This window comes from Pipistrellus hanaki (genome assembly GCF_964339955.1).
Source record: "Pipistrellus hanaki genome assembly, chromosome: 1".
Lineage (NCBI taxonomy): Eukaryota > Metazoa > Chordata > Mammalia > Chiroptera > Vespertilionidae > Pipistrellus > Pipistrellus hanaki.
In genome coordinates this window covers 157909286-157926272 of record NC_140503.1, presented here as the reverse complement: position 1 = coordinate 157926272, position 16987 = coordinate 157909286, and the positions used below count along the sequence as shown (strand labels likewise).

Below are 16987 nucleotides of genomic sequence, written 5' to 3'. Positions count from 1 at the left end.
AAAATATTACACTGCTGCTGCTGTATAAAAAGAAGGAATTTGTACCATTTGCAACAGCATGGGTGGAACTGGAGAGCATTATGCTAAATGAAATAAGCCAGTCAGAGAAAGATAAATGTCACATGATCTCGCTCATTGGTGGAATATAATGAACAACATAAATTGATAAACAAAAATAGATCCAGAGGCAGAGAAGCATCTATCAGACTGCCAAACCTCAGAGGGAAGGTAGGGGAGGTTAGGGATAAAGGGGAGAGATCAACCAAAGGATTTGTATGCATGCATATAAGCCTAATGGACACAGACACCAGGAGGGTGAGGGCATGAGTGGAGTGGGGGTGGGAGGCAATGGGGAGATAAGGACACATATGTAATACCTTAATCAATAAAGAAAAAAAAATTATGCTCTATACTTCTTGTGGTATATTTAAGTATCACCTCCTTAATGGAATATGGAAAGGAGTGATAAAATATAGTCTCTCTTTTCAGGTTTTTCAAACCCTACTAGCTCTTAATGTGACCTTAGGGAAAGCCAGGCTTGTTCAATGACTTGGCAGCAGAATTAAGCCCAAACGTGAGTCTTTGAGACAGTGGGGAGGGAGGAAGTGAAGGTGCAGTAGGAATAGGTACCTAAGCTGTAAAACACTGGAGGCTCCCTCTGCTGGAAGTGTGGTCAAAGGAGCAGAGGTAGTGGGAGCTGGAGACAAAGGGCTAAGTTAGCTCTGACACCAGGTTAAAGGGGGGTTTAAAAACGACAGTAGGCGTTCTTCCAGGGTTTTCTGTAGGCTGTCAGTTTTCCTTTCACTCACGGACTAGTTGCCTTATCGTAGGAAAGAGCATGTGCTTGATTCGTTAGTTAGCACCTTACAGGAGCATCCTCAGGAAAGAGCATGTTCCTTTAGAACACTGATGACTGAATATCGGCGCTCTAAACTTTATTCATAGCCTAGACTTGTATTCCTTATGTAATTTTAGAAAGTAATTTAACTTCCCTGTACTGTGTCCTTCTCATTGTAACGTGAAGAGGACAATAACAGTCCCAAACACTGATAATGGGATGGTAAACAAGAAGGCAACAGATGGGAAACAAACTTCCAAAGTGCCGTAACCACTCATGGCTAAAATTCCAGAACCGGTCAGTAACCACGTTCCCCGATGAGTGTTGCTTCCCAGGCACTGAGTCAGGCCCCAGAGATACAGTGATAGATAAAGCATGCTCCTCACCCTCCCAGAACTCAGTTTAACAACCTACTGGGGGAGATGCTATAACAACAACAATAACACATGGCAAATCCTATGATAATGTCTTGGAAGAGGAACAGAAAAAGCTTCAAAGAAAAGATGTGTTTGAGCTGGGACTTGAGGAGGACATACTTGTCAGTTAGGAGGGAGGCTCTTTGCTGCCCAGCCTTGTCAAGGATGGGTCCCTCACGTGATCATTCAACAAACACCTATTGAACGCCTACTGCACACCAAACACTATTCTGGGTACTGGGGATATTTCAGTGATCAAAGCAGACAATGATCCCTACCCTTGGAGGTTATGGTCTAATGGGAGGAGACCAGATCTCAAGAAAAATATGTAACAGTCTGAGGTGGTGTGTGCTGTGAAGATAAGGCTGAACAGGGGAGGGAGACGGGTTTTCTCAGCAATAAAAATAAAAATGTTGGGCTTCAAAGGACACCATAAAGTAAGTAAAAAGACAATCCACAGAATGGGAGAAAATATTTGCAAAACATGTATTTGTAAGAGACTTTTATCCAAAGTATATTAAGAGTATCTACACCCCCAAAAACAAAAACAAAAACAAATAACTCAATTTTTAAATTGGCAGAGGACTTTAATGTTTCTCCAAAGAATATATACAAATGGCCAATAAGCACATGGAAAGATGATTATCATTAGTCATTATCAAAATTGCAAATCAAAACCTCATTAAGATACTAGTTCACACCCACTAGTATGGTTATAATAAAAAAGATAAATAATGACAAGTGTTGACAAAAATGTGGAGATGTTGGAATCCTCATACATTGTTGGTAGGAATATAAAATGGTGTAACCAACTTGGAAAAAAAGTTTGGCAGTTTCTCAAAAGTTAAAAATAGAGTTATCAAATGTTATCGCAATCCCACTCTTTGGTATTTACCCAAAAGAATTGAAATCTTATTTTTATATAAAAACTTGTAAGTAAATATTCATAACAACGTTATTTATAATAGCCCCAAATGTCTATCATCTGGTAATGGATAAGTAAAATGTATTATGTTCACACAATAAATATTTTTTAGCCATAAAAACAAATAAGTATTGATACGACTATGAAATGGATGAAACTTGAAAATATTATTCTAAGTGAAAGAAATCAGACACAATAGACCACATATTCTATTATCCCATTTACATGGAATATCCAGAACAGACAAATGTATAGAGACCAAGAGTAGATTAGTGGTTGCCAGGGAGTGGGGAGTGACTGGTAGCATGTAGAGTTTCTTTGGGCAGTGATAAAAATGCTCTGGCATTAGATACTGGTGATGGTTGCACAACCCTTTTTAAAGAAATTTTTTTAATGTATTGATTTATTTTAGAGAGAGAAGGGGGGAGAGAGAGAGGAGAGGAGAGGCGATATAGGTTTTGTTGTTCCACTTATTGATGTATTCATTGGTTGATTCTTGTGTGTGCCCTGATCAGAGATTGAATTAGCAAATTTGGCGGATTGGGCTGACACTCTAACCAACTGAACGACCCATTCAGGACATGGTTGCACAACTTTGTGAATATATCAAAGCCACTGAATTATTCATTTAAACAACTGAATAAAAAAAAAAGAATCATAGCCTCAATAGCATTTTAAAACCGTGAAGTGCTCAAAATCCAGATTATTGGATTACAGATATTAACTTTTTAAAAATATATTTTTATTTATTTCAGAGAGAGAGAGATCAATGATGAGAGTGAATCATTGATCAGCTGCCTCCTTCATGCCCACACTGGGAATTGAGCCCACAACCAAGAATGGAACAGTGACCTCCTGATTCATAGGTCAATGCTCAACCACTGAACTATGCCAGCCCAGCCAGATATTAACTCCTTCAGTCCTCATTATAGGCCTATGACATAGTCCTACATTATACCCACTTTTTGGAGGCAGAAACTTGGACTGAGGTTGCACAAGTAACTTGCCTAAGGTTGCACACATCAGAAAGGGACAGAGTTGAGGTTTAAAACCAAGCAGTCTGCCATGGAAGTCTATTCAGCCAGAACATCATTTGGCTTCTCATTGTGACTATGCAACCAGGTTCTGAAGGAACTGATAAACAGGAAATAACTTTATACAAAATAACTTATGGTGACAAAAAGTATTGTGCCTTCTAGCGGACATTGAAAACCTGAATCTTTTTAAACAGACAAATAAAATTCAGAAAGATAAAATAAAGTTTTATTTTCCCAAGTTAGGAAAGGTGCTTTCCTGCCACTTACATTTCAGCTATTATTGGCAGCACCCTAACCCTAAAGCTTCCAAATTAATTCTCTTTGGAAGATGTATTTTATTGCATCTCTGAGTTCTATTTGAGGAGCTCAATAAGATAGGAATATTCACTTTATTTGGAAGTGGAAGTTGGAAGGAACAGGATGGGGCATTTGGCTTTCATAATTATAACTAGGACTGAGTTTCTTTCAGTGCTGCCAACTCAAGTGGACTCAGCGGTGCTTGTGCTGCAAGCTGCTAACAGTGGGATTCAGTTCACACTGTGAGTCTGGCCGAGGTCCACTTTGTCTCTGCACAGAGGGGAGCACTTCAGAGCAAGCGAGGGCTTATTCTCTGCGGTGCCCAGATTAATCTGCAGTATGTTCACTCATGTTCATTATTAAGAATCCCAAAGAGAAGGTTGTCTCTTCTCTCAAAGAGAGCTTTTTGTAGGATATGTCTGCACCCAATCTAGTCATTGATTATCTTGAAAAACAACATCATCTTCATGGGAAGTCATAACTTGGGGACACAAGACTAAGGGTAGTGCCTAAGTGCGGGAGATGGCAATGAGTCTGCCTGTTTCCACTCTTGCCCACACAATCCATTGTCCACACCGTATTCAGAATGAGAATAAAACCATTGAGATCACAGTATTCTATATTCCTAATAGCTTTCCATTGCACTTAAAACCCAAAGGTCTAGTAACGGTCTATAAAGCCCTACAACAAGCATGTCAAACTCAAAGGCTAATACGGGCCAAATAAACAAGGTTTAAGTTTATGTGGGCTGCAAAAACAAAACAAAACCAAAAGCTTCAATTTCCATAGAAACATAGGTTTATTTCAATACAGACATGCTGAATACAAAGGACTGAGATAAATGAGTAATTGTTAACATAAAATAAAAAAACATTTAAAAAAATTAATATATTTTCTTGAACATTAACTTACCAGACACTGCATAATTGCACAAATTAATAAACCTGATGCATATAAACCTATTTTTCTTGTTCTCCAAAAGCAAAATATTTCCTGTTGCGCACACCAAACAAGTCAGTTCAAGACTAATGACGTGGCAGTTGGCTACTAAAATATTCCCTGCTAGTATTAGTGGAGAGAAATGGTGTGCCTGTGTGTAAGGCACTTAAGGGAAATGAATGCAACACGATTATAGCAATCAGTCATTAGCAAATGTTGTGGTTCATTATTAGTAATTATATATAAAAGGATATTGTAAAAATTAAGTTACAAAATTTTTATTAAAACGTTTCTTATATATCGTTATATTGCCTGGGTCGCAAAAATAGTTGTTGTGGGCCACATGCAGCCTTTGGGCTGCGAGTTTGACATGCTTGCCCTACAAGATCTAGCCCCTCTGGCTGCATATTTGATCTCCTCTCCTGCTTTCAGCTTCTGCAAGAAATTACAAAGAAACAAAGAGTTGCCGGGAGAACTATAAGTTTGAAAAGAATATAAGAGACCAAGGCAGGTTGGATTCTGCATTGAATAAAACAACTATAAAAAAAATTATGAGCCGAAACCAGTTTGGCTCCGTGGATAGAGCGTTCGTCTGTGGACTGGAAGGTCCCAGGTTTGATTCCGGTCAAGGGCATGTACATAGGTTGCGGGCACATCACCAGTAGAGGGTGTACAGGAGGCAGCTGGTCGATGTTTCTCTCTCATCGATGCTTCTAGCTCTCTATCCCTCTCCCTTCCTCTCTGTAAAAAAATTAATAAAATATATTTTAAAAAAAGATAATTTAAAAAAATTTTGAGGCATTTGGAGTCACTTGAACATGGGGTGAATATTTGTATTAAGAATTATTGTTAATTTTTCAGGTGCAATATGGTATTGCTATTATGGTTTTTTAAAAGCACCCTTTTTAGAGACACATACTAAAATCCAAATAAATAATATGATATCAAAATAATGTAATGTCTGGGGAGGAGTGTGAAGATATAAATAAAACAAGATCAGCCATGGGGAGATCATTACTGAGGATGGATAATGAGAACATGGGAGTTTATTATGTAATTTTCTACTTTCCTGAGGATCCTGACTTTTCTGCCCAATTGCCATTTCTATTAGTTATCTTCAAACCCAGAACACTCGTTTTTTTTCTTTATTTATCCTAAAATTGTATAAAACCCTTTTGATTGGGATTGCAAATTTCCACTTGATCACTTCCGTGTTTTCCTAAATTATTCTCACTTTCTCCATTGTGATTCTCCAAAATGTCCCCCACAAGCTCTTCTCTCCCCCTCCTTTCCACTCTCTAAAAATCAATGGAAAAACACCCTCAGGTGAGGATTAACAAAACAAACAAAAAGAATCCTGACTGAGGCCAAACACAGCTAATTATGGAAATGTAGAACCCATGTTTTAGTTGTGTGAACAAAAATTATTGAATTCTAAATGTCTTTATACTATATAAATGTTCATCAATTTACAATCTTCTTGACCATTAGTTCCTTGAGTACAAGGGTTGAATCTTACTTTAGAGTCCTTTAGGCATAGCTCCAATATCATCCCTTTCATGAAAATGTCCTGTCTATCTTTTAAGTAATCATTCATTTTTTATACATGTACAGTGAACAGAAAGAACAAACTTTCCAAAATAATCCAGATTTCAAATTCTTGGACCATTTTTCCTCTCATAAAATTTTCAAGATGGCCTAGCAAATCCTGAATTCAGTATTCAAGCTATTATCTCCTAAATATCTCTGTACTTTTAAGGAGCACAAGCATACTTCATAAATTTTAAAAACAGGAAACAGCATGACATCTTGGAAATAGTGTATTTATTTCTTTGAAGTAAGACATCTGAAATCCTAAACTGTATTTTACTAATAGCATCACCTTGATTAACCTCTTTATTTTCTATATAAAACTAAGGATTACAAAACCTAATCTGAAGCAAAGTTGTGAAAACTAAATGAAATTATGTGTCTAGCACATAGAAGATGCTTAATCAGTGTTTTTTTTTTTTTTGTTTGTTTGTTTTTTGTTGTTGTTTTTTTTTTTTTTACTATTTATCAAGAAACAGTTATGGAAGTACAGAAGTTTATTCCTATATGACTCAGTTCTTATTTCTCTGTACTTATTTAACTTTTCCTATCTGTGTATTTTTTTTTTTTCTCGCACACAGGAACATAGCTGTTTAAGGAAGCTGACAACGTTAAAAATATTTTGTTGAATATTTTTATTGTGCCTAGAACAGTGAAGGGCATAGTAAATGATTAGCAACTGAACAAAGCCAGACAAGATGCTTAGCCTCTGAGTTTGGGCATCAAGAACTAATAGTGAATCATTAATATTAATGATGTTTGTGGAACATCAACAGGTGTACTATTTATTTATTTTAAATATATTTTTATTGATTTTAGAGAGGAAGGGAAATGGAGAGAGAGATGGAAATATCAATGATGAGGATCACTGACTGACTGCCTCTTGCATGCCCCCTACTGGGGCTTGAGCCTACAATGCAGGCATTTGCCCTTGACCAGAATCAAACCTGAGACTCACAGTCCACAGGCTCTGTATCCATTGAGCCAAACTGGCTAGGGCTTGTTTATTAACTACAGTTATTGAAAACATTTATTGAGTGCCCAATATATGCCAAGCTTTGTTCTAAACACAAGGGAGGAGTACAAGTTAAAAAGAATAAACATTTCAAATACCGGTTAGCACAGATTAATTGCATACATTTATTTCTCCTCCACTTGCTGCAGTTCTGACATGTTTTATATTAAGACCAATTTACTTGACATCATATATGCTTGGCATTGAAAACAGGATAATTCTGTTTTCAAAAGGGGCATAGTTAACTGTTAGACTCTGCCAAAGCAATTTCCCCTCCCTTCCTTTTGGCTCCCCGAGAGACAATTGGTTACATTCTAAGCAGATGCTTGCTCAGAGAGTGGGCAGCAAGCCGTGGGCAGCGTGCTCGCTTAATGTTCAGCAAGATCTTTGTGTGTTTTATTATATTAATTAGTGCTTTGGCAAGGCCGAATGGAATTTTTAAACCAACAGGGATTTGCTGATCTCTTAATTTGCAGTTTGTGATGGCTCTTTTTGTTTTTGTTTTTGTTTAATTCTTCCACTCATTAAGCCCTTCAATCTAGCCTGAGCTGTAACTCCTGAGACACTGGGAATGATGTATGAAGACGCTGGAGGCTGTGGTGAGGAGGGCAAAGGGCATGTTGTGGTACTGCATTTCGAGTAGGCAGTGACCCTGGTTTTATGCTCGTCAGCATTTAACCCTACAAGTGAGCTTTGAGAGAGATGATGCCGTGTTGTATGTGCTTTTTAGTGGTGTGTAGAAAAAAATCTTTGCCTTTTCATTCAAGTTTAGACTACGCAAATAAAAACCACCCGATCTAGACATCCTGAGCCAGCGAAGAGGAGACTGGAGGAAATGCGTCAGAAAGGGATGTATTTGTGGATTTGTGTAATTGAATGTTGAGGGAGATTTCCCTGTTGCCCTTCAATTAATTACTCATCTTCTTACCACTATTTGAGGGCAAAGATGCTGCACATGTTATCTCATCTAATTCTCACCATACCCATTGTGGTTAATAAAAGTCAGTCCAGGCCAGTTTAATGCTTCATTCTGAAATTCGATATAAATCTTTTTCTCTTTAAAAAAAATTTTTTTTTAAATATATTTTATTGACTTTTTACAGAGAGGAAGGGAGAGAGATAGAGAGCTAGAAACGTCGATGAGAGAGAAACATCGACCAGCTGCCTCTTGCACACCCCCCACCAGGGACGCGCCCGCAACCAAGGTACATGCCCTTGACCAGAATCGAACCTGGGACCTTTCAGTCTGCAGGCTGACGCTCTACCACCGAGCCAAACCGGTTTCAGCTATAAATCTTTTTCTATCTCCAGTGCAGGACTGACCCAGGGCTTTGAGGGGAAAACCACATGGTCAGCTCTCACACCCTCTGCGTAGCACTTATAGAATGGAGGAAATTGTTCCTACTTAAAATATATTTTGTTGAATACTTGTTTAAATTTTAATGATGCCTTGGTGGGGGTGGGGGGAAAAAGCAAAGGACTTTGGGCTGAGGAAAATTTGAAAATTAAGTGAAATACGGTAGCAACCATAATTGGGTAAAAACTGCTGTTTGAATTTTAACCCTGTCATTCTGGCTTCTGCACCTGCTTAAACATAGGGTAGTTACCTCAGCTTCCAGGTGGAGACCTGAAGGCTAAGGCAATTTTCCCATGCCTGGGACCAGAACTACAGGAGATTGATTCCCACTGATTCAGTAGCTTCAGGGGTAGAAACTGTAGATAACCTTTAGAGACTAACCACTGAGCTCTGCTTCTGTATTATGGGCTATTGCAAGATAGGGCCTCATTCCAATGTCCAGCAGGATGTGACTGGGAACGACCCTGTGGGCTGTTCTGAGCCTTTAGAATTTAGAATTTAGAACAAAGGAAAATTATTGTGGTTTGGACCTTTAAAAGGACTGCCTACACTTGCAATGGTGCAGTCTTGTGGACTCCACCTGCGTGTGGTGCTCTCGCGGCCGTCCTGGCCAGTTTTTCCAATAAATCCTTGCCTGTTTTTTTAAATCAATCATCAGCCTCTGGTGGTCTTATTTTGAACCCAGGGTTCGACCCCACAACATTAAGGAGTGAATTACTGTATAGCTGCCTTATGGTTAATTTGACAGAATAATAAAACATCTCATTTTACAACAGGTTTTCTTTTAAATTTTCTTGAATATCCTATATAATAAAAGCCTAGGTGGCATCATTCAATGTCATCACAAGATGGACACCACAAGATGGCCGGCAGGGGATAGCAGTTGGGGGTGATCAGGCCAGCAGGGGAGCAATTAGGCATCAATCAGGCCGGCAGGGGATGATCAGGCTGGCAGACAGAAGTGGTTAGGGGCAATCAGGCAGGCAGGAAGGTGAGTGGTTAGGAGCCAGCAGTCCCAGATTGTGAGAGGGATGTCCATGGATCGGGCCTAAACCAGCAGTCAGACATCCCCCAAGGGGTCCCAGATTGGAAAGGGTACAGATCAGGCTGAGGAAACCCCCCCTTCACTCCCTGTGCACAAATTTCATGCACCAGGCCTCTAGTCTACATATATAAAAGGCTAAGTGACCAATTGTCTGTCCATATGACCGTCTGACTGTCCACCTGGCTGGTACATATGATGTACACTGGGAACTTAAAATACACATTGGGAGAGGATCCAAGATGGCTGCTCGGGTATACACCTAGCCGCAGCAGCTCACAACAATTTCAAAGGAATACAACTAAAATGTAGAGTGGACATTGCCCAGAGCTACAGGTAGTCGACTGACTGAAAACTCTACAATAGGAAGGAGGGAGAAAACCAGAAGGAAAATCAGAGGAGCTGAAAAAAAGCCTAAGGTACGGAGACATGCTGCGCGCTCGCACGCACGCGCGCGCGGAGAGGTCGCAGCCGGAGAGGAGGAGAGGGCTGGGTGCTGCCTGGCGTTCCCTAGCAGGAAGGAAATAGAACCCCCAGCCTGGGCTGAACCCCCGAACCGGCAGCGCTGAGCCCCAAGTTATGTGCCAGACCCTGGGGACCCAGGCTCCGGCAGGGGGAGACAATCCCGGGGGACGGCGAAATGCGGGGCCCCCGGAGTCGTGCGCACATGGCGCGCAGAGGACTGAATGTTGACTCTGATGCTGGATTACCCTAGCCAGAAGAAACAAAGCCTCCGGTGGTAGCTCTGAGCCTCAGTCCAGACCGCCCAGAACTCCAGGTCTGGGCCAGTCCCTGGGGACCCAGGCTCGGGCAGGGGGAGACGGAGCTGTGAGGTGGAGTCCTGGGAGCGCGGCGAAAGGCCGAGCCCCCGGAGTCGCGCACACTGTGCGCAGAGGACAGTCTGTTGACTCTGATCCTGGACTCCCCTAGTGGGAGGGAGAAAGAAAGCTCCAGACTGGAGGAACGCCACGAGGAGCAGGAGCCCCTGCCGGACACCGGCCAGCTGGGCGCCAGCAAGGAGCCGGGCGACGGGGCCCCCAGTGGGGGGGGTGCCCCTGAGCCTTCGACTGCTGAGTGCTGGCAACGGAGCCAAGAACGGGGGCTGCTTCCTGGGCGGCGCCGACCCCGGCAACAGGCTGGAGCAGCGCGGGAGCCCGCGGAGAACAAAGGGGTGCCACAGGCCAACCTGCTGAGCTCCCAGGACAAGGAGGAAGAAACCAAAGAAGTTCTCAATGTGAAGAAATCAAGTGAGAGCAAATGATAGTAAAATTACTTAAGAAAGAATACAAAGAAGATCTTGAAAAATCAAAGACTAAGTCAGAACTCAACGCACCAGCCAACATTGCAACATAAATGCGTTTTGTTGTTTTTTTTAAAAAAAGAAAAAAAAAAGAAGAGAAAAAAGGGACAGAATGTTGGAACAGAGGCGACCAGGCCTAGAGTGGCCAGGCACAAGGCAGTGGCAGCTGGGCCCGGAGCAGCAGTGGCCAGGCCCCAGAACAGCAGCAGCCAGAACAAGAGCATCAACGGCCAGCACTGGAGCAACCAGACCTGGGGCAGTGGCAGCCAGGCCTGAGGCAGAGGCGGCCAAGCCCAGGGTGGCCAGTCCAGGAACACCCAGACACGGAGTGGCTGGGCCCGGAGAAGCCCGGCCCAGAGCAGCCGGGTTGGGAGCAGCCAGGCCCAGAACAGCAGTAGACAACCACGAAGAATCCAGGCTGGGAGCGGCCAGGCCCGGAGCAGCTGGGTCTGGTGTGGCCAGGCCTGGAGCAGCGGCTGCCAGGCTAGGAGCGGCCAGGCCCGGAGCAGCAGCTGCCAGGCTGGGAGCAGCCAGGTCCGGAGCAGCCGGGTCTGGTGTGGCCAGGCCCGGAGCAGCGGCTGCCAGGCTGGGAGCGGCCAGGCCCGGAGCAGCCGGGTCTGGTGCGGCCAGGCCCGGAGCAGCGGCGGCCAGGCTGGGAGCGGCCAGGCCCGGAGCAGCCGGGTCTGGTGCGGCCAGGCCCGGAGCAGCGGCTGCCAGGCTGGGAGCGGCCAGGCCCAGAGCAGCCAGGTCTGGTGCGGCCAGGCCCGGAGCAGTGGCTGCCAGGCTGGGAGTGGCCAGGCCTGGAGAAGCGGCTGCCAGGCTGGGAGCGGCCAGGCCCGGAGCAGCCGGGCCTGGTGCGGCCAGGCCCGGAGCAGCGGCGGCCAGGCTGGGAGCGGCCAGGTCCGGAGCAGCCGGGTCTGGTGCGGCCAGGCCCGGAGCAGCCGGGTCTGGTGCGGCCAGGCCAGGAGCAGCGGCTGCCAGGCTGGGAGCGGCCAGGCCCGGAGCAGCAGCTGCCAGGCTGGGAGCGGCCAGGCCCGGAGCAGCCGGGTCTGGTGCGGCCAGGCCCGGAGCAGCGACTGCCAGGCTGGGAGCGGCCAGGCCCGGAGCAGCCGGGTCTTGTGCGGCCAGGCCCGGAGCAGCAGTTGCCAGGCTGGGAGCGGCCAGGCCCGGAGCAGCCGGGTCTGGTGCGGCCAGGCCAGGAGCAGCGGCTGCCAGGCTGGGAGCGGCCAGGCCCGGAGCAGCCGGGTCTGGTGCGGCCAGGCCAGGAGCAGCGGCTGCCAGGCTGGGAGCGGCCAGGCCCGGAGCAGCCGGGTCTGGTGCGGCCAGGCCAGGAGCAATGGCTGCCAGGCTGGGAGCAGCCAGGCCCGGAGCAGCGGCTGTCAGGCTGGGAGCGGCCAGGCCCGGAGCGGCCGGGACCGGAGCAACCGGTCCCAGAGCAGCCGGGTCGGGTGCGGCCAGGCCTGTAGCAGCAACAGCCAAGTCCAGGGCAACTAGGTCGGGAGCGGCAGTGACCAGACCCGGAGCAGCTGGTTGTGGAACGAACCAGAGCAACAGAGGCCAGGCCCGGAGCAGCCAGGCCCGAAACAGCTCGCTCCTCGCCTGTACCTGCCCACGGCTGCCTCTCAGACATGGCTGGAAACTTTTGCGGGAACTTGAGGGTCTGCTGAATCAAGTGATGAAGGCTTAGATCTGGATGTGTTGAGTTAGTATAGCGCTGGGGTGTTGATCTGTAAGTGCCTTGGGTGGGGCCTGGATGAGGCTGGTTGACCTATTTGGAAAAAAAAAAATAAATAAAAAAATAAAATAAAATACACATTGGCTCTCACATGCACAATACATATAAAGCTCTCCCTGGTGCTAATCGCACACGTGTGTTTCCACCTGTCATTGTTGATTGTGAATTTGGTGAATTCTGGATATACTTGATAGAGCTTTTCACACCTATTTGAGTGATGATTCCATCGATTCAATGGATGATGATGAAAAGAAAAATTTTCCCATCAAATTTCTTAATAGTATTACTCCTTCGGGAATTCCACGTCATAAATTAAAATTGAAAGTAGGTGCAATCATCATGCTACTGAGAAATCTTAATAGTAAATGGAGTCTTTGTAATAGTACTAGATTTATTACCAAAAGATTGCAACCTAACATAATCAAAGCTGAAGTATTAACAGGATCTGCGGAAGGAGAGGATGTTCTGATTCCAAGAATTGATTTGCCCCATCTGACACTGGCCTCCTGTTTAAATTAATTCAAAGACAGATTCCCCTGATGTCAGCCTTTGTGATGACTATTAATAAGTCACAAGGACAAACCCTAGACAGAGTAGGAATATTCCTACCTGAACCCATTTTCGGACATGGTCAGTTATATGTTGCTTTCTCTGGAATTTGAAGAGTTTATGACATTAAAGCTAAAATTATAAATAAAGGGAAATTAAGCAAGCACTCTGAAAGTGCTTTTACTTTTAATGTGGTATACAGGGAAATCCAATCTAATAAGAGTAATATGCAAATTGTCACTCTAAGACACAAGATGACTGCCCCCATGTGGACACAAGATGGTCTGCAGGGGAGAACAATTGTGGGCAGTTTGGGATGACCAGGCCAGCAGAGGAGGGCAGTTGGGGGAGACCAGGTGAACAAGGGAGGGCAGTTGAGGGACACCCAGGCCTGCAGGGGATGACAGTTGAGGGGGACAGGTCTGCAGGAGAGGGCAGTTGGAGGGAATCAGGCCTACAAGGGAGGGCAGTTGTGGGTGATCAGGCAAGCAGGGAGGGCAATTAGGGATGACTGGGCCAGCAGAGGAGGGCAGTTGGGGGAGACCAGGTCAGCAGGGGAAGGCAGTTGGGGGGAACTAGGACTTCAGGGGAAGGAAGTTGGGGGGACCAGGCCTGCAGTGAAGGACAGTTGGGAGGACCCAGGCCTGCAGGGGAGGGTTGTTGGGGGAGACCAGGCCTGTAAGGGAGTAGGGTAGAGCAATTGTGGGTGATCAGGCCAGCAGGGAGGGCAGTTAGGGGTGACCGGGCCAGCAGAGGAGGGCAGTTGGGAGAGACCAGGCCTGCAGAGGAGAGTAGTAGGGGGGACCAGGTCTCCAGGGGAGGGCAGTTAGGGGTGACTAGGCATGCAGTGGAGGGCAGTTGTGTGGGGGGGGGACCAGGCCTTCAGGGGAGAGCAGTTAGGGGCACACAGACTGGCAGGGGAGGGCAGGGGAAGGCAGTTAGTGGCAATCAGGCTGGCTGGGGAGCAGTTAGGCATCTAACAGGCTTGCAGGGGAGTGGTTAGGGGGTGATTAGGCTGGCAGGCAGAAGCGATTAGGGGCAATCAGGCCTCAGACAGCTCTCCTTCCTCCATGCCCTCACTCATGATCCAGCAGACAAAGGCACATGGCATACATTAGGTTAAACTTGTGGTCCAGGCCTCAGCAGTAGCTGTGTTGTTGCTCAGCATGCTCACAGCTCACTGTACTTTGGCCAGGTCTCTCTCCACCAGGTACCACAATGGGAGGCTGGTAATCAATGCCAACTTGGAAACCAGTGGGCACCAGTCCACAAACTGGATAGTACGTTTGGTCTTGATGGTGGCAATGGGAGCATTGACATCTTTGAGGTCTCCATGGTACAGCAGGTGGCAAGCTTTATGTCTTTACTGTGGTGTGAGGCACATTTCACTGTCTGATTGGCTGGCTCAAAGCATGCACTGGTGACCTCTACTACAGTAAGCTGTTCATGGTGGGCTTTCTTAGCAGAGATGACATTTGTGGCCAGAGGGAAGTGGATGCGGGGACAGGTTGGTCTGGAATTCTGTCAGATCAACATTCAGTGTTCCATCAAACCTGAGGGAAGCAGTGATGGAGGACACAGTCTGGATAATAAGGCAGTAAAGGTTATTGTAGGTTGGGCACTCAGTATCAAGTTTTCTACCACAAATGTCATAGATGCCCTTGTTGTCAACCATGAAGGTACAATCAGAGTGCTCCAGAGTGGCGTGAGTGGTGAGAATCAAGTTGTAGGGCTCAGCTACAACTGTGGAGACCTGGGGGAGGGGGATGGGGCGGGGGGTGGAACTGGGTAAGTGGAGAACTCTAGCTTGGACTTCTTGTCATAATTGACAGAGAACCCTCAGCAGGGAGGTGAATCCAGAACCAGTCCCCCCATCAAAGCCACGGAAAACCAAGAAATACTGAAGGTCTGTGTCCTGGTCGGCCACTTTGTGAATCTGGTCCAAGATGAAGTCAATGCTCTCCTTGCCAATGGTGCAGTGCTCACAGACATAGTTATTGCAGCATCTTCCTTGATGAGCTGTTCAGGGTGAACTGAAAATCACAGATTAGGAATTGGATCCAAGTTTTTATAAATAGTAAAGAGGATAATGCTTTCCAAGTTTCAGCAGAACAAATAGAAATCAGTGGGAAGGATCTAGAAAGAAAAACAAAAACACACCAAATTAAATGGCTGGGTGGAAAAAATGACATGTCATAGCATAGTGATAAAGGGCAGAGACTCTGTCGCCAGCATGCCAGGGTTCCAATCCCAGCTCTGCTACTTACTAATGTGGTATTGAGCAAGTTACTTAACCTCTCTGTGCCTCACTTTCTTCTAAAATGAGCTAAATGAAAATACCTGAGAGAATTGTTGAGATTGTTTCTTTATAGAGTATTTATAAAATGCTTAGAACAGTGCCTGGCATATGGTGAAAGCCATGTAAGTATTTGTTCAATAAATAAATATGACAATTTTCTCATTACCTTGAAACAAATCCATATTTAGATTGCCAAGGTAACTTAGAATGAAGAGACACTTAGAAGAAATATTTGTAACATATACAAGACCTACTTTTGCATTTTCCCTCTATTTTCTATTTTCTTCTTTTTTTCTCAAAAGGGACATTATTTTGATCCATATAATTGTGTGGGAAGGAGAGCAATGATCCAGTCATATGTCTTAGTAAAAGCTTATTTTTGTGTGTGAACTTGATTTGTTGGACACATAATTTGGTTTCCAGCCTTCATACTTCCACCAGCATTTTTGGATTGGGCCGTAGGGCCATGGGAAAGTTATGGAAGAATTGACCTTGCCAGTGTTTTTATTTTTCCTTCTAGCTCAGATGACTAAAGGGACCATTATGAACAAAGCATGCTCCAAGATTGGTAGTAAGCTCCTTCTGCAACCCCCCACCCCCCCACCCCCAACTCCCCAAAAAGCACTAGCATGCTTTAAAAATTTGGAAGTTTTTCATTTTTAGATAAGGCTGTAACCAATTTTTATTTTGGAGCAGAAAGCTTCTATTCTTGATAAAGATGTGCTGCTGCTCATCAGCATCCTTATTTCTGGCTCTGAAGTAATGTTAGGGAAAAGCATATCTCTGGTTTTCCTTCTGGGATAGTTTACTAGATCCCAAGCAGGGATTTTAAACTGTGGATTAGTTCTACTAGTAATTAAAAAATACCTTTACTTATTAAAACCCAAACAATTTATAGATTCAATGCAGTCCCCATTAAAACACCAGCAGCGTATTTCACAGATCTACAACAAACTCCCCAAACATCCATCTGGAATATAAAAAAAAAAGACCCCAAATAGCCACAGCAATCCTGAGAAAGAAGAACAAAGTTGGAGGGATCTCAATACCAGACATCAAACTATGTTACAAAGCCACTATTCTCAAAACTGCCTGGTATTGGCATAAGAACAGACATATAGACCAATGGGATAGAATAGAAATCCCAGATATAGACCAAAACCACTATGCTCAATTAATATTTGACAAAGGAGGCAAGAGCATACAATGGAGTCAAGACAGTCTCTTTAATAAATAGTGCTGGGAAAATTGGTCAGATACATGCAAAACAATAAAACTAGAGCAGGAACTCACATCATACACAAAAACAAACTCAAAATGGTTAAAGTACTTAAATGTAAGATAGGAAGCCCTAAAAATGTTAGAAGACTCCATAGGCAGCAAAATATTGTATTAGACATATGTCGTAGCAATATCTTTACCCATACAGCTCCTAGGGCAATGGAAACTAAGGAGAGAAAAAAATATAATGGTACTACATCAAAACAAAAAGCTTCTGCACAGCAAAAGAAACTATCAACAAAACAATAAGAAAGCCCACTGCTTGGGAGAACATATTTGCCAATGGTATCTCAGATAAGGGTTTAGTCTCTAAAATTTATAGGGAACTCATACAACTTAACAAAAGGAAGATAAACAATCCAATCAA

At 44.6% G+C, this 16987-nt stretch overlaps 1 pseudogene across 1 annotated transcript; it reads right to left on the bottom strand.

Moving 5' to 3' along the window:
• Positions 1-14082: 14082 nt before the first annotated feature.
• Positions 14083-15521, bottom strand: LOC311621112 (tubulin alpha-1C chain-like; annotated as a pseudogene). The gene is made up of 2 exons: positions 15506-15521; positions 14083-15073 (listed from the first exon to the last, which is right to left on the bottom strand). The product of its transcript is annotated as a tubulin alpha-1C chain-like (transcript).
• Positions 15522-16987: the final 1466 nt, after the last annotated feature.